Raw genomic sequence first — 21,856 nt, 5'->3', positions numbered from 1 at the left:
ACACATTTTTATACTGTAAGGTAGACCATATATACAGAGAAAACCCAACAATCATATGAAAGCAAGCACTGTGGTGACAGTGGGAAGGAAAAACTCCCTTTTAACAGGAAGAAATCTCTGGCAGGACCAGGCTCAGGGAGGGGCGGGCAAGTGCCGTGACTGATTGGGGTGACAGAAGGAAGACAGGATAAAGATATGCTGTGGAATAGAGACACAGATTAATAACAAGTGATGATTAAGTGCAGAGTGGTCTGTTAACACATAGTGAGTAGGAAAGGTAACTGTAGAAGAAACACTCAATGCATCATGGGAATCCCCCAGCAGCCTACACCTATTGCAGCAAAACTAAGAGAGGATTCAGGGTCACCTGGTCCAGCCCTAACTATATGCTTTAGCAAAAAGGAAAGTTTGAAGCCTAATCTCAAGTAGAGATAGTGTTTAGAAGCTGGTTCCACAGAAGAGGGGCCTGAAAACTGAAGGCTCTGCCTCCCATTCTACTTTTAAATACTCTAGGAACAACAAGTAAGCCTGCAGTGCGAGAGCGCAGTTAATTAAAACATTTAGAATACAAGAATAAGAGGGAGTGGGCACATATTGTTCACATAAAGTCATTGAGTGATCACAGAAATCACGTACAAGCAGAGAGCAGCACCCTGCTGAACTCAAATTTTAGGCCGTTTGCTCAACCTAGCAGTCATCACAGTGCAGTACTTCCCTGCAGTAGAAATGAGACTGTGGTAGCATGCAGATGCTACGCAGATTATATGCAAACTGGACAAGTCTGTTGCATCCAAATGATTCTGATTTACTAACATGCACACGAGTACACAGCTCTAATAGTGCATAAACTTTCTTCTTTTTTGCCCAGGGCAAGAGTCCATGTACATATTAGTAAATGAAGGCCATTGTTCTCTATGTCTACTTCAACAGAAGAAAATACATTTATGGTTGTGAACAGAATGCATTTTGTTGTTGGATTCTGTGCTTCAGTTAAACAATTCATATTTGAGGAGTTAGGAGGTCTGCCCACTGTTGAAATCACAGACATTTTACTACACCACATCCTTTCCCATGATAGGTTCAGATAGGTCCCCACTGTGTCACCAGCTAAACACAACAAAAATAGAGACAGACTTTTTTTCTGATCCTGTAAAAGTACATACATCAGAATACCAGGAACTGCATGAAACTAATATATAGCACCATGATCTGAGTCAGGTACAGCAGCTAGTTATCCGTTAGTGGGTGTTAGATCTTCACCATCACTCACTATTTCAAAAGGTAGTATGTTGAATTTTTTAAGTAAAAGTTAGAAACTGCAGATGCTTGCATGCCAACACCAATATTGTTATCATAAAAAGATTGAGCAGGACACAGAGGAAGAAGTGGGAGATGCAAGTGGGCACTTAAAGCCAAGCCTGATTGTTGCTGAACTCCTTGATGCACCAGTGCACAACACCAGCAATGGTCAATTAAGAGCGGTTGTCATTTTCTTCTGGTGTCCCGCCTTGTCAACTCACTTTACATTGAAAATAAATTGAATCTATATCCATTATGTAGAGGCAGATTACTCTCCCCTCTGCAAGTGTCTCTAGTTGCTGTGATGTTTTATCACCTCATCTGTGTTCAGCGGAGCACGATGAACTCTGATTGTTGACGGTTGTACAAGAAGGTTTATAATTACTAATAAAACATGTGTTATTGCAATTCAGTGAGAAAAAGCTAAAGCCGTTTAAAAAGTGGAAAGACTCACACAATGACTGAACCATTATTGACTGGAAAGGGGATGTTCACGCCAATGATGATGTCATTGTTAAGACTTATAACTCCATCTGTCTTCGGATTTGAAAATTGATCTCCCAGTGAGCACCTACTTTCTCTGACTCTCAGAAAATCAATGCACAGTTTTCCTCTGGCTAAACTGAGAACAGTATACAATGCTGGCTATCGTGATCATAGGAGGACCAATAGAAGAGGGAAGAAGAAGACATACAAAGGGATGATGCTTGGTAAATGAATGGACCTATCTATATGTATACACATCTAAAGTGGTTTTCACAAGTAAAGTAAAGAAAAACGAATCACAGCATTCCAAATCTCAGCGATCACTGCACTTGGACTGAAAGGATGTGCCAATGCTGCCAGGAAAACTGGCTTTTTGCTCACTCTTCCTTTCAGTCCCTCTGGACTCTTTATGTCACTTTGAAGGATATGGAGTGGAAATAACAGTGTTTGAAGTTAACCAGGTTGATGCCAGTGACACTCCTCTGGCTCTGCCCCAATCAGCCACAGCTGGGCTGAGCATTTAAAAAAGAGAGCGAAAGCCGAACTGCAAATAAAACATGGATGCATTTCGGAAATGTTTGTGAATACAAATTTTTTATTGGATCTAAAAATATATGGAACGTAACCAGTGAATGTGGAGTACAGTATAGCTTAAATGACTTATCATCCACCAGACTGCTCGCAACTTGGTCGGGTTAAAGGTTTTGGCATAAGCAAAGTTCATCATCGCCTTTTACAGACACAAAAAATGTCTAATGGCAGTCTTGATGTAAGGTTATGGTTCTACACAAAGAGAGGCAATTCAATCAACACTGAGGCTGCAAACCCCAGCAATGAGACTGCGTACACAAAGATGATTGACTGGTCGGATTTGTCTGTCAAAATTAAATGTTATGATGTATCTTTTGTTGAAATTTGATACGGATGTTTCCCTTCTCATTGCTCTTGGCTCTTGGTGTGTGAGTGCAGTGTGTTGGGTGTGGCAATGTGTCAACTGAATTTTGAATCTTGGAAGCTAAATTAGTAACTTGTGAGCATGTAAGAACTAAGGGAGAAGTTTGCTCAAAAATGCTTTCCTCCGGTCACTAGATCAGGCAGATTCATGGATTTGAATTGATTTTTATTTCTGACACCCATCCTCCCAGAAATGGTGCCTCTCTCTGTCACAAACCAGAGACCTTTTACATGGTAGCTGAATGTGTTAACCACTACATTATGGATTATATTAAATGTATAGAGGTTGTTGTGACTCATCCTCCTCTGACTCAGTGAAAGCAGCTTCTGCACTCTTGTTCTATGGCAGACAAAATGCTATGCAGGCATGGGGTGGATTTTCTTTCTTTTCTTTTCAAGTTTAGAATTGAAAGTAAAGGAACAATTCATATTTATAGATACTCTGGCAACAAACTGCTGCCTACAGAACTTTGATTAATAGAAAATCCCCAGTCAAAGAACCTAAGAAAAAAATAAGACTCTCTCAGAGGCAGTCATGCTGTTTGACTGACATGTGATCTTTGGAAAACACTGCACTAGAGCAGAAATCAGGTCTGAGCCACAAAGTATGAGGACAAACTGAAAAGAACACAGACAGCAGCGATTGATTGCTTAGCAGTAACATTTCAGACAACAGACTAGAAGACAGAGAAGAGTTATAGATTACCAATTTGTGTGAAAAGGTTGCATTGCTGTCCTGTGAGACGTAAACATGCCTTACATCACTATTTGTATGTTACTGTAGGTTTGTACACTGTTTCTTTTGCATGTGTGTCTACTCGTCAAGATGTAGTATGACATTGAAATTCTGTCTTGCTTCCAGAAACTCATTTCTACCTCGACTGTGACTTTGGTTTCTACAGCTCTAGGAAGCAAATGTCAGCTGGGTTGAAAGCCACAGTACGGTGACTCTCAATGACAGCAGCAGCACAGAGACTGCTGGTGCTTGACTCTGTTTGACTCCTACACACTCATGATGTGAAAAGCCTTATAAAGCAAGGTTTCCCCCTATTGAATCCAGCATAACTGTACACACTGCACATCACTGTGAGATTAGTTCACCTTGCTTGCTTAAGGTTAACCCTCAATAGCAGTGATGAAGGCTTCATTGTAAGTCAAGAAAAGCTTTAGACTAGCTTTATTATATTCTCTAACAGCTTAGTCGAATGAGCTGTGTCACTATAAATCGTATCTGTTACCTGTTTAAACAAAGACAGCTGAAGCAGCTACTCAGACTGGCTTCTCTAAGGCAACAGGCAGGAAATTACCAGTAACCAGTACCAGTGTTGGGAAGGTTGCTTTTAAGATGTATTCCACTACAGATTACAGAATACATGCCCCAAAATGTAGTTTGTAACGTATTCTGTTAAGTTACATGAGTAACATACTCTGAATGCGTTGGATTACTTAATATATTGGTCATGCTTTTCACAACTACATGAATGTACAATTGCTGTGTGATTTATTACTATTGCTGAACTGAACATGATTATTTGCAGCTAGCAGGTTGTTAATTCTATCCATCAAGTCTAGCTCTCTATGCACTAACCTCAGCTAACACCAGCTAACAATGTTAGCTCGGTTGTGAGTAGCCTTCAGTAATAGTCATAAATCACACAGCAATAGTACATCGAAGATAGTGATGTGGCACATAACCCTGGTAGCTACCACAACTAAAACAAGCTAGTTGCAGTAGGCTAAGGTTAGTTTTTTTTTTTAAAAGAACTTACTTCCAGATGTTTCTTTAGGTTGGAGTCTTTTGATGCTGAGAGCAGGTTGGTTGCTGGTGTTGTGCCAAAAAGTGATTGTCTGCCAAAAACTGATTTCCAGTGTAGCTGTGTGTTGTTGTTTTTGTGTGTGTGTGTGTGTGTGTGTGTGTAATATCGTTACGTATGTTGCTAAATAGACTTTGGTGAACAGGTATTACAAAGGGGTTATATATAAAATTAAAAAATGACCTGTTTCTCAAGTATCTTTGTAACTGTGTTACAATCAGCTCCTTTTTGTCCACTTAAAATATGTTTACAGAACTATTTTTGCATTTGTTGCAATTTTAGCTGTCCTCTTGGCCAGATTACTATTAAAAGAGACATTTTTAAAGTCAACAAGAATTTTTTTAAACTGCATAAATAAAGAATACATAAAATTCACTGCCACAAATTGATTGCAGCTTCTACCTTGTTACAGGAATGTTGTTTGTTGCTCAAGATGACTCATGAGGGATACATTTGACATATGTTTCACATATTATAGACCAACAAGTTATTTATAGCAGTTTAAATACAAACGATCAGTTTTTGGCACAACACTGACAGATTTCGCCCATCCCTTTCTTCTTTAAATGTAAAGTGGTGTTGGAATTTCCAAGTAAGAAATGCATTCCTGCTTGTGCACTCCTGGCTCTGTTGTGCTGGCTCCAGGTCCATTGCGTAACTGACACCACCAACATTAACAGGACGCTTACATTAGAGCCTCTTATTGCGTGTTTGTTTGGGTTTCTTGGAATGCGTGGAATTACCAAAATTAAAGAGGGGATAGCCTAACATATAAAACAGAAAAAGATCGCAGTGTAATCCATTTATATCAACAAAGTAGCTGTATTGTAATTATCACCTATTTAAATGGTAACTTTTACGGAATACAGTTACTCATATTTTGTGTTTTAAATGCGTAATGCCAGTACATGTATCCCATCACTCCCCAACACTGACCAGTACATGACCATGTCTAGGCCCACAAATCAACTAGATCAGGAAATACTGAACCCCAGATTGCACACACCCCAGGTGTGTGAATGTGGTGAACAAAGTTTGTAATGTAAAATTCTTTGAATGCTCAGTGAGAACTGAAAAAAAACCCTTCATTAACACAAGTCTATTAACATGTAGACATAGCTTGATCCAATTTTATTTTTATAATTGAGAAAAACACGGCATCTACCAGCAGCTTCCCACCTCCATGGTCATGTGCTATCTCACATGATATTTTGTTTGGTACTGATTGCTAAGAGTAGACAAAGGTGTGATCAGCATCTATACCTGAAATCTTTGTCACACATACTGCCCAACTTATCAACATATAGAGATTGTCTTGACATTTCTTTCTTAACAGATCTACGGTTGTGAAACCAGTATTGGTCCTGTCAAGGAAATTTGGAGTCCTTTTATTCAAAAACTGTTAATATTTTGAATAATGCTTCTGGTGTGTTGTTGCAAAGAATAAAGAGTGTACAAGTACATGACAATATTTATGAAAAATGAGCAGCAATATGCTACGTTGCTGTGAATAGTTGTGATCAGTATGCATGAGTCCATAGAGGAGATAAAGATATAAATCTAAGTAAGCATACATTTGGTCCCCTTTTAAACAGTGTCTAAAGTTAATGTTGACATGTTTAAAAACTCCAGGAGGAAAATGAGCTTTTTCATGCATTATTCAACAAAAATATAAGAAATAAAATAAATATGTTCTTCTAGATGAGACTAGTCTGAGTTTGGCTTGCTCTTCAATGCAATATTTTTTCCCTCTCAAATCCCACCTCAACCTTTCACCGGATTCAAAGTATGGATATGACTTGGCCATCCAGTAACAAGCCATTCCTCCTGGATGGTTCTTGGTCAGTTTCTTGTGTTTTGTTATAATTCTGTATTATGGTTTATGTTCTGATTCTCTATTTGTTATTGTTGTTGTTATTAACTGGTGTTTCGGTTTAATTGTTGTTAAGAGTTTAGTTCTTAGGTTTTGATTCTGTGCTTCTCAGTGTCTGTGCCTCTGTCTCTGTCCTGGTCCCACGTCTCTATGTTCCCTCTGTTGCCATGTCTGTAATGTTGTGTCTCTTAGTCTGTGTCCGTGTGCACTTGTCATATTTCCTGTTTTACTTTGATCATCATGTGTGCTTTGTTATTGTGTCTAGTTTTACCTCCCTTGTCTTGTACTGCTTAATTTTTCTCAGCTGTTTGCCTCCTGTCTCGCGTTCCCCGATTACTCTGCTGTGTATTTTAGTCCTTTGTCATTCACTGCTTGCTGTCATGTCATACACAGTGTTGCCAACTTGCCGACTTTGTCGCTATATTTAGCGAGTTTTCAGAGCAACTTTTTTTTCTGAAAAGCAACTAGCAACAAATCTGGCGACTTTTGCTGGTGTTATTGGAGACTTAATGACAGACTTTTTGATGTGAAAGCACATATCGCTCTCAACAAGCAGCGGGTTCTGCCATGGGCACCTTGCCAGCGCCAAAGCGTTCACAGTCCTCACGCACCAGTCGCTCCCAGCTGCTGTCAGAGCAGATGGTCACTGCAGATCAGGTTTCCATAACACAACCTGACACAGACAACTATTCACACCAATTTAGAATCACAGATTATCCTAATCAAATGCAAGTCTTTGGACTGTGGGATGAACTGGGGTACCTGGAAAGAACGCATGCAAACGTGGAGAGGACATGTAAATTCCACAGAAATGCTCCCACAGTGACAGTCCTATTGGTAATCATCCATCCATTTGCTCCCGCTTATCCTTTTCAGGGTCGCGGGGGGCGCTGGAGCCTATCCCAGCTGTCATAGGGCGAGAGGCGGGGTACACCCTGGACAGGTCGCCAGTCTGTCGCAGGGCCAACACACAGGGACAGACAACCATTTGCACTCACATTCATTCGCACATTCACACCTAGTGGCAATTTGGATTATCTAGTTAACCTATCCCCACAAGCTGCATGTCTTTGGACGGTGGGAGGAAGCCGGAGTACCCGGAGGGAACCCACACAAACACGGGGAGAATAGGCCTGATGTTGGAATTGAACTCAGGACCTTCTTGCTGTGCGGCAACAGTGCTAACCACCGTGCCACCGTGCTGCCCCTATTGGTAATCAGTCTGCTAAATTAACACCTATCATGTCCAAAAACACTTTTTTTGACCACTGTGGAAGCCAAATGGATATTCTTTGACTCTTTGAAAGCACTCTGCCGGTGACATCTTTCTGAGGTTTGGGTGTGTCTGAGGGCTTCCTCTCCTATTTGCTTCTTCCGCTGCTTAGATCTTTTTCATGATTTTTCATGTGTTTGAATAAACTAGTGGTATTTCAAATAGCCTTCACACACACAAAGCTTGCAATGTTTTCATTTACAACTGTAAAATCTCTCTGCGGGACACTCCTCTTGGACTCTACCATCATGCTCTGCTGTGAACATATGTGTGCTTAGCACCATTGAGTCACGTGATGGCAAGAAAACAAAACACAGGGAAACAAAGTGTGCATGCAAAATGTGAGAGGAGCAGTGTTTGCATAGGGATGTCTAATTTGAGAAACTAAAACTAAAGCTTCAACCCCATTAAGCTAGTTTAAGTCCTGTACCAATATCAGTTAAATCAGTGGTTGAATATACATAGAAGGCTTCCCATTACATATTGTCCCAGGAAAGTGTAGCAGAAGCAATGGCCACTGCTTGCCACTGTGAATAATAAAAGTGACACAGAAACAGGTGAGTCATAACCAGTGATGAGATAGTCCTCAGGAGTAACTGGTCAGACTTATCTTTGCTTACATTAACATCAGCAAAAACAATGTATGCAGGGGTTTGCATGGCCAAATAGCAAGTAGATGTAATCTAGATATAATATCTAGATGGTCCATATGTTGCACCTTTAATGTTACTTTTAACAATAATATATTGTTTCATTGAATTATAAATGCTGTCTACTTTAATACTGTGGTAAAATCTGCAGTATCCAGCAAACTGTTCTGTTTGAACTTTCCCATTTTCTTGCGTTGCTGAGGTTAGAGAGAAGCCTCAACCATTTGTCTACCATAGGTAGACAAAATAACAGTCTTTTTAAAAAACAAAAACACATGGCCAATCAATAAAAGGCCAAATATGCTGATGTTTTTCAGGCTTTTTGTTTCACTATTGACAATGGCTGCCTCCTCCCAGGGTGCCAGGATTGGCCATGAAGTCTGTTTTTATTTGCTGCTCCTCTTAAACATCATAATCAGGGTGACTGCATGGGACTCTGAGTTTTATGTAAATGACATATAAGCCGATTACAAGTGAGGCAGTTCCGCTGTAAACATTATTTATTTTATGGACTTCCAATTTTCCCGACCAGATGCGATAAAGTGAGAATACTATTATGGCCATTATCACTGCATTGCATTATTGTTGTATTATGAGGATATTTCTCATGTCACACAAGGTAAGTAGTTTTTCTCCCAGAGACACTGGAAATTTGTCTTCCATGTGAGAGAGGCAGAGATAAGACAGATTGTTGATTTGTATGGCAGTGCTATCAGCTTTAATAGTTCTGATGTGTTTTTTCTATATTCTCCCTGGAACAAAGGGCCGTTCTAGAAATGTTTTATGGTTGTAGAAAGTGTCATGGGGCTACAGAAATATTGGAAAGGTGAATAAGCCATTCTTATTTCTCTCCTCTAAAACTAATATCTCCTCCTTCACCTTGACCAGCACTGCTGACCTTCATACAGACAAGTGGGATTTCTCATACGGGGATAGCAAATGACTGGGCTGCAACACATGCAAAATAACGACAAGTCTTGAAGGCTGTTGAACTAGAGAATGTAACAATATTCCCTATTAGGGTAAATAGAGTTTGTTTTCATACTGTTTCCTCAAGGATGAGAAGTAATATCTGACGAAATAACTTAAAACTTGTGGTTTTAAATAACAAGGAGGATTTTTTTTATTATATGTTTATATATATATATTAGGGGTGCAACGATATTCGTATCGATATTGAACCGTTCGATACAGTGCTTTCGGTTCGGTACGCATATGTATCGAACAATACAATTTTTTTCAAATTTTTTTTTTTTCAATTTTTTTTTTTTTTTTGTGTCCCGTTTGGATCTATAGCCATCAGAATTGTTGTCTTGAGGCCAAGAAAGATGCCAAGAGGATTTATTTTAAGTGGATCATCATATTGGTCCATTTGATTGACCTTTATTATAATTATGAATTTATTTTATTTTCAGTTGCAAACGGGACAGACATGACTGTGGGATAGGACAGGGGGAAAGAATGAAAGAAAGAGGGGGAGAGAAAGAAAGAAAACCAAAGGGGAGAAAAAAAAGAACAATACAAAATTTGTAATTTATTTTATCAACTTGTCATGGACTAAAGTAAAACAGTATGTTGGATGTGCCATGCAATGCTCAATTACATGGGTGGGAGCTAGTGTGTTAGCGCAGTTAGCTCGTTAACGTGTTGGCCGTCTAGCCCCTCTGTATAGGGTAGCTCGTTAACGGAGATTTGCCGTGTTGTGGCGTTAAGGTTATTTCAACGAGATTAACCTGAAAGCACTAGTGGGAACACAACGAATATGACTGCACATTTACACCGACATCATCCTAGTGCAAAGACAAAAACAAGCATGCATGCTACAAACTTTAGCCGAGTCATTTAGACAGCTGTTAGCACAGGATTCTCCTTATGGAGACCTGATATGTTTAATATGCTGCTGAGAATATAGCCCAGAAGAAACGGATAGTATAGCTTTTATTTTGGAAAGAGAAATTTCTCTGTAATAAACTCTCTTTTCCAAAGATGAGTGATTCCTCAATCAGATACAGGGCTCGCAATATCGCTAGCCCGACGTCCCGGGGCTATCTCTCCCCTGCCTGTCGGGCTATTGTAGGAAGGAAAAATATATGTCAATGCTTTTGCATTCTTTCAGAAATGTAGCTGGGTAATTATGTCATTGGGTGAGCCACTGTCAATATGTGACATATTGAAATCGTGTTTGAATTTGCGCTTGTTTTTTTTGCTTTCACTTTGCAATCGCGCGAACTGTGTATAGAGAGCGACAGCACTGATCTGTGAGTGATGATAATTTGTGCACCAATTCCTCTGACATCGTCTTATTAATTGTTAGCTTACTATGCAAACATGACAAGTGAAATCTCCCGCAGCTTAAACATGTGAGAGGTTGATCGCGCAGAGAATCGCTGAGCTTATGTGAGTGCGGCAGGATATATATTTCACTACGATGACCTGGATGATTGAGAACCTTCACAGACAGATATATATTTTAGTTCTGCTGAGCCAAATAAGACAGGTCAGGGTGAAGAAGTGACAGCCAAAGAAAAGCTTACCACAAAACGGAGAAGTTATGACAAATCAGACTATAAGGCAAAAAGAAAGTGCAGCTTTATGGTTTCATGGACAAAAGAATTTCTGTGGCTGCAATATGACGAGCTAAAAAACAACACGCACAAGGGTTAGGGTTAAATTTAAAAACTGTACTTTTGTGTTAAAATATATATTTATAATTTTAATAAATGACAAATTAAAAAGGCATGAACATTTTTTTTGTATCGAAAAAATATCGAACCGTGACACCAAAGTATCGAACCGAACCGTGAATTTTGTGTATCGTTGCACCCCTAATATATATATATATTATTACTACACAGCATCAATTTATGAGACTAAATAGGCTTTAGTAAGTTTTACTATGACCTTTAAAGATTTCATCACATTGATTTCCTCAATATTCAAAACGGCACCTGCTTTCAGTCCAGTCAACAATGCCAGAACTAGTTGTTCAGTGTCATTTTAAAATATTGATCCTCAGAGATGAAAATGCCTAAGAGAAAAAGTGCAAGTTAGAGTTCAAACGGAGCAAGAAAGCACTCATGAAATGTGTTGTACGTGACAGGCTGTACAAGACAGTGATAGAGGACTCAGGGGAATCATTTCTCGTCTTCCTGACACAGGTCACTGATGTAGTTAAAAAGCTCAGTGGAAGCACCTTGCCCAAGGTGCAAGAGTAAACCCTGGATTTGCACTTTACTTTTACACACGTACTGCAGGTGTTTTTGAAGAAATCCTATGACCATATCTTCAAAGGTCTTATCTGGAGGGTGCTTTGATTATATGGTGCTGCAGTTGTAAACATGGTATTCTTTGTAGCTCTTTCTTAGTGGATGTTGAATTCCGCTAAGTTTGATCTTTGTCACCTCTTGTATTTGTGATTTTAATGTACAGAAATTTGAGGTACAAGCACAAGATGTGAGGACCTGCTTTGATAACTTCAGACTTGCATCTCTGCTTTTATGCCAATAATGTGGTTCTGCTGGCTTTGTCAGCATGTGACCTCTATTGTGGTTTACGTCAGTTTCCAGCCAAGTGTGAAATGGTCAGGATGAGAGTTAGCACCTCCAAGCCTTAGACCAGTGTTCTCTGTCAGAAAAAGATGAATTGTTCCCTATGAGATGTAAGGGAACTGTTGCGTAGTGTGGAAAAAGGAAAGCTGATGCATCAACTGTTTTGTTTGCTTGTCAGATGCAACTGAGCCTAATCAAAAGTGACCCTGCCCTGCCCTGACAAGGTCACAGCTAAATCATTTCAATTATATATATATATACAGAGATAAGTTCTTAAAGGTTTCCAAAGCTACTCATGAATAACCATTTTTGGTCTGAGAACGCCTCAGTATTTCCAATGATGAGCTGTGGTGTGCGCCTGTTTCATTTGCTCCCACTGCAACCTGGATGTAAAAGAGCAGTAGCAAAACTTATATAGATGGGTCTCTTAAAGGCGTTGAAGCCCTCATAGTATTGCATCACCCCAACAGAACACTTCAATCTCTGACTCTGGTTTACTTGTAGGTCTTAGGATATTTAAAAGTAGTATGTGAGGCAGGGAGCTGGTTCCCTCTTCTGAAGAACCAGCCCCCTGTTTGGATTCAGGAGGCAGACATTAGTACTTAGACCTTAGTTAGGGCTGGATCAGGTGAACTTGTTATGCTACAATAGGCCTAGGCTGTTGGGGTCTTCCCATGATTAAGTGTTTTTTTTCACTTGCTCTATGTTTATACACCACTCTGCATTTAATCATTAGTTATTATTAATCTCTGGCTCTCTTTCATGGTGTGTTTGTTGTCCTGTCTTCCTCCCCTCATCCACAACCAGTCGTGGCAGATGGCTGCCCCTCCATGAGCCTGGTTCTGCTAGAGGATTCTTTCAGTTACAAGGAGTTTTCACTTCCCAAGCGCTTGCTCATAGAAAGTCTTCTGATTGTTGGTAAATGGACTGATTCTTAGTGCTTTTCTACTCTCCCAGAGTACTCAGAGCGCTCTATACAACATGCCACATTCACCCAATCACACCCATTCTCACAAGCACTTTATCTGCACACATTATTACTGCATGCATCGGAGAGTTGAGGTTAGTATCTTGCTCAAGGATACTTGACATGCAGACTGGAGGAGCCAGGGATCAAACCACCAACCTTCCGATCAGTAGGAAGGTGGTCTGCTTCAGTTTTGTTTTCTCTGTATCATTGTAGGGTCTTTACCTTACAGTATAAAATGCCTTAAGGCGACTGCTAGTGTGATTTGGCGCTATATTAATACTGACTGAATTCAATTGATTTTAACTGACGTCTTCCTCAAAGAATCAGTAAAGGCCCAATCAAGTGGCTTTATTGTCCACCATATACAGTGGTACAGTACACAGTGAACCGAGACAGCGTTCCTCCAAGACCATGGTACTACATATAACAAAAAATCAACACATACGGTGCAAGTGTGCAAAAATTGCAAAAAACAGTGCAACACCAGACAGAACAGAACAATACTGACACAAGACAGTGCAATAGAAAAGTGCGACAATGACAGTGGAGACTGAGCATTGTGCAAAAAGTACTTGAGGTATGGAATGTATAATGGTGTGTGAGTGTGTGTCAGTCCAGTTGCTGAGTGTTCAGGAGTCTGACGCCTTAGGGGAAGAAAGAGTGTGTGTGAGGGGTGTGTGGGGTCCTCTGCAATGCTGGTGGCTTTGTGGCTGCGATAAGTGTCTGTAATGGAGGGAAAAGAGGCTCCAATGATCTTCTCAGCTGTTCTTATTATCTGCTGTAGGGTCTTGCAGTCCAACATGCTGCATTTTTTATACCAGACAGTGATGCTGCTCAGGATGCTCTTAATAGTCCCTCTGTGGAAGGTCGTGAGAATGGGTCGTGAAGGTGATCTTTTCTCAGCTTTTGTAGGAAGTACAGATGCTGTTGGGCTTTCTTAGATATGGGGCTAGTTTTGAGGGACCAGGAGAGGTTCTTCGCCAGGTGAACACAAAGGAATTCGGGGCCCTTGATGACCTCCACATTGATGCTCTCCTGAAGTCGACAATCATCTCTTTTGTTTTGTTCAGAGACAGGTTCTTGACTCTACACCAGTCCGTTAGCTGTTGCACCTCCTTTCTGTATGCTGACTTGTCGTTCTTGCTAATGAGACCCACCACAGTCGTGTCATCAGCAAACTTGATGATGTGGTTCAAACTGTGTATTGCTGCACAGTTGTGAGTGAGCAGAGTGAACAGCAGTGGGCTGAGCACAGTGCTCAGTGTATAGTGTTGGAGATATAGTTACCAAGCTGGACTGACTGAGGTCTGTCCGTCATAAAGTCCAGGATCCAGGTGCAGAGGAAGGTTTTCAAGCCCAGCTGGCTCAGTTTTCAATTAAGGTGCTGAGGAATTATTGTGATGAATGCTGAACTGAAATCTATGAACAGCATTTGTATATACATGTCCTTGGCGTCCAGGTGGATGAGAGCCAGATGTAGAGTGGTGGCGATGGCATCATCTGTTGACCGGTTGGGGAGATAGACAAACTGTAGTGGGTCCAGTGCGGGTGCCAGCAGGGTCTTAATGTGCCTCATGATGAGTGGATTCTCTGGCCGTACGAGCACTTTTCTGCTCTGATGGCTCAAGATGGTTTGATCCTCGATGTTCTCAGGGCCGCCTTGTCACCTGCTCCGAAGGCAGAGTCTCAAGTCTTTATAAGTTCATGCACCTCTGCAGTCATCCGCAGTTTCTGGTTGGAGCGTGTTATGATAATCTTGGAGACAGTGACATCATTGATGCACTTGCTGATGTAGCTGGTCACAGATGATGTGTACTCCTCTAAGTTGGTACAGTCGCCATTTGTTGCAGCCTCCCTGAACATGTCCCAGTCAGTGTGCTCAATACAGTCAGAGATGGCTCCTGCACACCAGGTTCTCACCTGTCTCGGAACTGGTTTGCAGCGTCCGACGAGTGGCCTGTATGCCAGAATTAGCGTAACAGACATGTGATCTGAATATCTGAGGTGGGGGCGGGGCTTCGCTCAATACACTCTGGGAGTGTTTGTGTATACAAGATCCAGCACATTTCCCCCTGGTCGCAAAGTCCACATGTTGATGTAATTTCAGGAGCACTGACTTGACGAGAATAAACAGTCCATCGGGGTGTGAGTTCTGCAGCTCGCAGAGCGCCTCTTTAGCACTAGCCCTGGGTGGAAAGTACACTCCTGTAATGAGCACAGTAGTGAATTCCTGAGGTAATAAAAAGTTACAAACCAATACAAACCAGCGATAAGCAGTAATTAGAAACTAGCACAGAGTTCTTGGACCATTCCATGTTGCTGTAGACACACAAGCCACCACCGCAAGTCTTACTGCACAGAGCTGCAGTTCTGTCATCACAAAAATGAGGTGAGCCTGTGTAGCTGAATGACAGCGTCTGGAACTCTGTCACTGACCCGTGTTTTTGTGAAAACAAAGATGCAGCAGCCCCTAAATTCACGCTGTGTGGTCCACTGGAATCGGATGCAGTCCAGCTTATTGCCCAGGGAGCAAACGTTTGAGAGCAGGATTGATGGGCGGGGCAGCTGGCTTGGATTTGCTCTTAGCCTTACACGGACCCCATCATGTTAGCCGTGCTTCCGCTTCCTCGCACACTGCTTTCAGCTACCCATTCCTCTGCCACCGGCATCAGGCGACGCCAAGGTTTGGAGGCCTGGTTCCGTAGCAACCCGAGGAAGCCCAGTGCCTCCAGAATTTCCTGATGATGAAGCTCAGTTTTTGTATAATGCTTGTAATTTCGGAATCTTTGACATTGGTTGACACAAACACCACTTGTTCTGGTGTCCATGTGGCTCAGAAGTCACGATAAAAGGTGATAATAAAAACCAAAAAACAGCACCATTTAATCTGCTGAGGCTGCTACGGGCTATTTGGGACAGCTCTAATCTCGAAGCAAGATTTAAGCAGAGTCTGAATTTTGTTCCTAGAGGAGCGCTGTCACGGTTGTTAAAGAGTAGACTCAGGCGCGGAGCTCAGAAATAAAGACAGTGCGTTTATTTAGAGTGCAGCAACATGACAACAGTTCAAATGTGCAACAATGGTGATAGTGCGTCCTTCCTTCCGTGTAAGCCCATGCATGGTAGTGAGTGCCCGTCTCTCCTCCAAGTGCTTCCTTTGTGTCCGTGAATCCTCCGTCAATCCCTGGGTGAACACACACACGACAGCAAAATGAGTACGTAGCTCAGACAATACTTCAATCACGCTAGCGGCTCGAAAACACTACCAGGCTTAGTGCAATACTCCAGTGCTGTCTGTCGCTCAGCCACACCATTAAGTAGCCCTGCCGAAGGTGGTAGTAGATTGGCAGCAGCCGGTGGATTGATTGCAGGTGCGGCAGCTCCTGGGCGACAGCACTTCCGGGTCGGAGGTAGCCTGTTGCTAGGTTACCTCCTAACACATGACAGCGGAGCCGGAGGGGAAGACAGGGCGATAGGAGAGACACATACACACGCACACAGATATACACACTGGCAGGTCCACCGGTCAGGGCGCCGTCAGATCCTGGCAAGCGCAAATAGCGATCAAGGTTCTATAAAAAAAAGAAAGATTAAAAAATTACTGATAAACATTAGCACCTGTGAAATGTTTTAAAAACAACCAATAAAATAATCAAATTGCTAGTGGTCTGATAGAGAGTTAGAACCAAGCAGTAGAATTTTAAACTAACTGAAATCTCTCCTTTACGCTAAGTAAAGTTCTTTACAGTAATTAAGTCTGAACATGATGATGAATGAGTGAATGGTCATTTTTAAATCTGTGAATGAAAGAAAGGGTATTATATCAGAGCTCATCCTAAGCTGAAGGAGACAAAATTACACCACAGTCTGAACAGTAAAGGGGAGACGTAAATTAGAAAGTTTTCCAAGATTTGGAACCTCTTGTAAATAGACGGTGGGAAATAAAACAAACAAAATAGTAAATTTTATAGAGTTAGCTGTCAATAAATGTCCACACCTATGTAATCTTGAGAAGGCTGTAAAATGGTGTCCAGTAACAGTTAGTAATTCAGTGACTCTCACGTCTGTCCGATGACAGCGATACCAAACTGGTCTGACACTATCTGTCCCACTATGAGGTGAGTTGTTGAGGATATCCTGAACTTTTCTTTCAGTAAGCACGGCTGTTTTTGCCACTGTGTGCTTTCTTTAAAGTTGAGCTAACATTACTGGACATTGAGTATTAGCTTGTAATGAGCACAGCATTAACATTATCTGGGATAATGTTAGCGTTTAACCAGATAGTGTTGTTATTTAGCCAGCTTGCTCTCAACTGTCTAGAAGGTGACGGGAGGGTCGCATGTCCAATTCTTGACAATGAGTAATTGCAATTAATCATGTTTTTGTGCGTTAGAGCCCTGACTTCAGTTTAGGAGATGAGGCTTGATGTGAAGAAGAAGAGAATGACATTTTACCCAGATACCGGTCACGTTGTCTCTTTGGTGAAGGGAACTCCTTCTCACATGATTTTGCATCTGTGGCATTCCAACACCTAGAAGCTCTCCGTCCTCTGCCTTTGGCATACTATGTATGTGGCAAGTCTCTAGCTGAATACATATAAAACGTGATTAGGTAGGACAGCAATGTCCATTACAGGCACTGTGTTCAAGATTCCGGGTCCAACATGACGGCTTCCACAAACTAGCACTTGCTCTTATGTATTTTGATTTTTCAAAGATATAATTACAAATTAATTAATGTGTATTGATGAGTAAAAGATTCTTTTTTTCAATTAAATAACAATAAACAACTCACTGTACCTTTAACACAGAAGTAGGAAGCATGTTTGTTGTAGCATTCAAAAATGTGCACATTTCTGAATGCTACACCAAGTCACGCACACTTACACGTGGCCTGTAAAATATATAAATTTAGAAAAGTCAAACACTCAACATGAGCAACATAATGACTCACCTACAAGAGTTAGAGCAGGTTATGTGGTTGTTCTTTATTCTCTGCTACAGGCTAAATTCCATGTAGTTCCACTTTACCTGTTGTTGTAGCTTTTATGTTGTAGGATGTGTCATTATGCAGTCCCTCTGTCTCCCTTGGCAGATCTAACCTGACATGTTTTTCTCTGGTTTTCGTTTGGAAAAAATAATCTTCTGTTAAATCAGTCTGGGTTTTTTTTTTTTTTGCTGTTTTGAATTTTTCCTGATTGGCTCTAGGGCACTGAGAGTGTACATGTATTAGTTTTGGCCTTAGTCCTGTGTTGAATTTTTATTATTCTTGTGTACTTTTATGTAAGGCCTGCACTGAACGAACAGCCTAACAACATAAAAAAAGCACCAATTTATTTCTTTTGAAGAAATAAATAGAGGGTTAGACATTTACTTAAGGCATTACATTTTGTTTCAGTGAATATAAACAACTAATTACATTTATTTTATATGTCTTTTGCTCCTGTGAGAACACTGATTCTTTGTTTGCACATTTTTATTTATAATAATAACTTAGACACACATAACCATAACCAGCAAAAAGTGGACAGTTTTTATCTTGAGAGAGGTCCATGTGACTATGAATATAACAGTTGGGCCTCGTGTTCCTCCTGCAAAGAACAAGTTTGTGGATCGTGATTCCTGCATTTGTTTCAAAAATGAAACACTTATTTCAGATGGGATTGAAGTGCAGGCCTTCAGTGTGGCCTTCAGTTATATAATAATTGTATAATTTGAAATTCACTGCGGTGGTGTACTGAGTCAGAACAACAAAAATGGTTTCCTTGTTGGACAAATTAATTATTCTGGTGCACATTTGAAATGAACTCCAAGATCATTTCAAATGTGAGATGTCTGAACTTAAAAATGTGTTATGTTCATTATGATTTTTTTTCCTAATTGACTTCTATTGTAATATGAAGGACATCTTTTAGCATTAATTCTTTTCAAGTTTCTAGTTCAGAACTGTGTTTTTATGTTTAAATTTTAAAATGCATTTACTAAGTAGTTCCACCGTTAGCAAAAATGTTACCAAATGACTTTTTCACCATCAACAGCACGACTGAAGATACTGACTTTGCTGCTAAGTATGGATATCAGTTCTTGTAAAGCCATATTGAGTGTAAAAACAGATTCAATATGAACTCCCTTATATTAGACAGTAAAAGTGAATTAAAAAAAAAAAGGTGTGACTTACACACTATCTTTTTACTGAGGGTATGCACCACCCATAAGCCCTGAAGTCCTGGCACCAAGGACACTTTCTTTGGCAGATTAACTTACTTGTGATAAGAGCATCCCCCCTCTCTCCTCAATTGTCTCTGCCCCTGTGAGTCTCCCTGTCCTGCCTCTCTGCTTGCTTTGCAATCTGGAAAATTCTGGTTTTAAAAATACTGCAAGGCTTCCTTTGTTATACTAAGCCCGTTTTTGTTCCCCCTCTACCTTATTTATGTTGTTGTTCTCCTCAAATAACAGCAGGACTGGTCTACGCGAGCTGGAGGAAAAAAGGAAAGGAGTGTATGGAAGAGAGAGGCAGAGTATATAGTTTAGGGTGAGAGGAAGCTGCTGCACCGTCAGAGCGAGCAGGGAGAAGGAGAGGATGGCAGAGAAAGTTTACAAGGCGTAGTTTAGGAGGAAATGCGTGAGAGAAGCCGGGGAATCTGTGGTGGCCAGCTGCAAGAGGGGAGATAGCGGAGAAAGGCTTTTAATTCTCAATCCCCACAGAGCCTTTGAAAATTACCAATCTTCTTATCACAGACGCAGGGCTGCTTATGCAAATTGTTGTGGAGTGGAACGTTTAAACGGAAAATTACTCGACAGCATTTTTTCTCTTCCTCTTCCCTCTCCCTCTCTCTTCCACACAGAAAGCCTGTTTTGAGTCTCAGATAAGAAGATGAATTGCTCTCTCCGTGCTTTGAAGCGCGTCAGGATTTAAAGACTCCAGCCTCGGCTCTGGTCTAACGCCACTGCTCCCGCTGCCTTTGTAGCAGAAAACAGGCTGGAAAAAAATGGGAGAAAAAGCATTTCGAGACAACATAGATTCTCTGCTCCAACACATCGTCCCCGCCTGAGGAGACAAGAAGCAAACATATATATATATATATATATATATATATATATATATATGTACATATTCCCTAACCACTGCTCTTCCCTCCATTTTGCTGAATATTTTTGCTTAACACAAGCAATACTGCCTCAGCACCCCCCCACACACACACACACACACCCGCCAACCAGATATGGCAAATAGTTGTTGACACGGGCGTTTAAAGTTTATGTACTCTTTGGAATGAATCCTTGCTCTGTTTGAAATGTAAATTGTACCACAAGTAACAGAAAAAATAAATTGAAAACAGTATTAATGCACAATTAGTTAAAATGTTAGCTAAACACTTAAAAGGGATTCACTATAATATATGTCACGCCTTTTCTTGTGCAACTTTAAATATTTATTTCCACTCTACACAGACTGCTACAGTACTTTGCTATCTAATGACTACTAAATAAAAACATTTAATAAGACTTTTAAAAGAAGAAGAGTGCCCATATTTATTTTGAAGAATAACAGAAGAGAAAAAATGTTCCCTCTGAACCATCAGACTCTACAGTCAGTAAATAAAACAAACACAAACCAAAAGCATACTAACCGTACATTAAAACAAACGTATAATTTACAGAAAAATTCTAATCCTGACTAACTTTACAGGTACTATTTATACTTGTATGTACAACTGACATAATGGGTATTAATTTCATTGCCATTGCAGAGTTACTAGTTTCTGGTTTATATGAAAAAAAAAGAACCATTGTTTTTAATAATATGACAGTCAATCAAATTCTGAATGTGTAACACAAAGTAAAAACTGTTAAACAACAGACAACATAATAAAATTTTAGAGATAGTAAAATTGAACATAGTGGGTCACGTCCCATTAAGGAGAAGCAATCAAGCTACACCTCGTTATACATCACCGGTAATTACAGAATCATGTAATTATATCATATTGCCTTAAACAGTGTTCAGCTTTAATGCTATGTATAAACCCTGACACTGGAAATATAATTATAAAATCTTGCAAATAAGTAAAAAAGAAAGAAAAGTGCATTCTTCAACAAGTCAAACATTCTCTGTTTTTAGCGTTGTGTGCTAAAAGCCTCTTATGACTGAAGCTATTAAGCACTGTAACATCTTTGTGCAAATCAAGTTCCTTTTTTTTAACAGGTGCTAATTTAATGATTACCTTTTTAGCTGCTTTGGAGTAAAGAGATAAACCTGCAGAAATCATTCTAGCATATTTTTTTCTTTGTGTTGTTCTCTTGATTTTAAAGTTAAGAAATGATATGAGTGGTAAACGAGATAATTAATAGATCAGCCTGAGACGCTGAATACGTTCAGGGGAAGAGCAATGCAACAGGACCATTTCTATTAATGCATTTTATCAGTATTTGTTTGTGTGACCCAGAATCATCTTCTTCCTCTGAAGCTGTGTTGATCTCATTTGGCTGAAATGCCACTTCCTTTGTTTCGCCATGTGTATTTTCAAAATGTCAGCTGTTGTTTTTATTCATTCATATTCTAAGTGCATCAGCTGTGTGCTATGGGGTTGCTTTAAATTAGCTGGGGACGGAAAAGCACGCGTTGTGGCTATGTAGTTATTAAAATGGAGCTTGGCCTTTACATCAGTCAGTGCACCACATGGACATTGGCGAACGCTGTTTGTGTGGAAAAATTATTAAAATCATGTAGATATGAATGTTGTCACTCTTATGAAATAACAAATGTTCGGTTGAATCAAAGCTGTCTTAGAAAAACAAAAGCTGGCACAATAACAAATATGAATATTTAATGAGAATAGCACAGTCTTCATGTACACTGTAATTTCTAATTAGTTAACCTTACTAAGAAAAATCATGCCCACTGCTACCCACAAGAAAGAAGTAAAATGGAATACAAAAAAATGTGTTGTACTAACAAAGTATTTTTATTGTAGTTTACACAAGTTTAACAA

At 40.2% G+C, this 21,856-nt stretch overlaps 1 protein-coding gene and 1 long non-coding RNA gene across 5 annotated transcripts in view; one reads left to right on the top strand and one right to left on the bottom strand.

Moving 5' to 3' along the window:
- tsnare1 (T-SNARE Domain Containing 1) overlaps nucleotides 1-21,856 on the top strand; it is a 274,342-nt gene that overhangs the window by 209,456 nt on the left and 43,030 nt on the right. The gene's annotated exons all lie outside the window — the stretch shown is intronic.
- LOC146697953 (uncharacterized) lies at nucleotides 15,899-17,784 on the bottom strand. The gene is made up of 3 exons (XR_014922872.1): nucleotides 17,319-17,784; nucleotides 16,131-16,297; nucleotides 15,899-16,048 (listed from the first exon to the last, which is right to left on the bottom strand). It is a non-coding gene; the product is annotated as an uncharacterized LOC146697953 (long non-coding RNA).

This window comes from Copadichromis virginalis, linkage group LG11, assembly GCF_057382275.1.
Source record: "Copadichromis virginalis isolate Kocher_CV1m ecotype Utaka linkage group LG11, C_Virginalis_male_GT1.1, whole genome shotgun sequence".
NCBI lineage: Eukaryota > Metazoa > Chordata > Actinopteri > Cichliformes > Cichlidae > Copadichromis > Copadichromis virginalis.
Note: the sequence above shows the minus strand (reverse complement) of the source record. Positions and strands in the feature narration are given on the sequence as shown.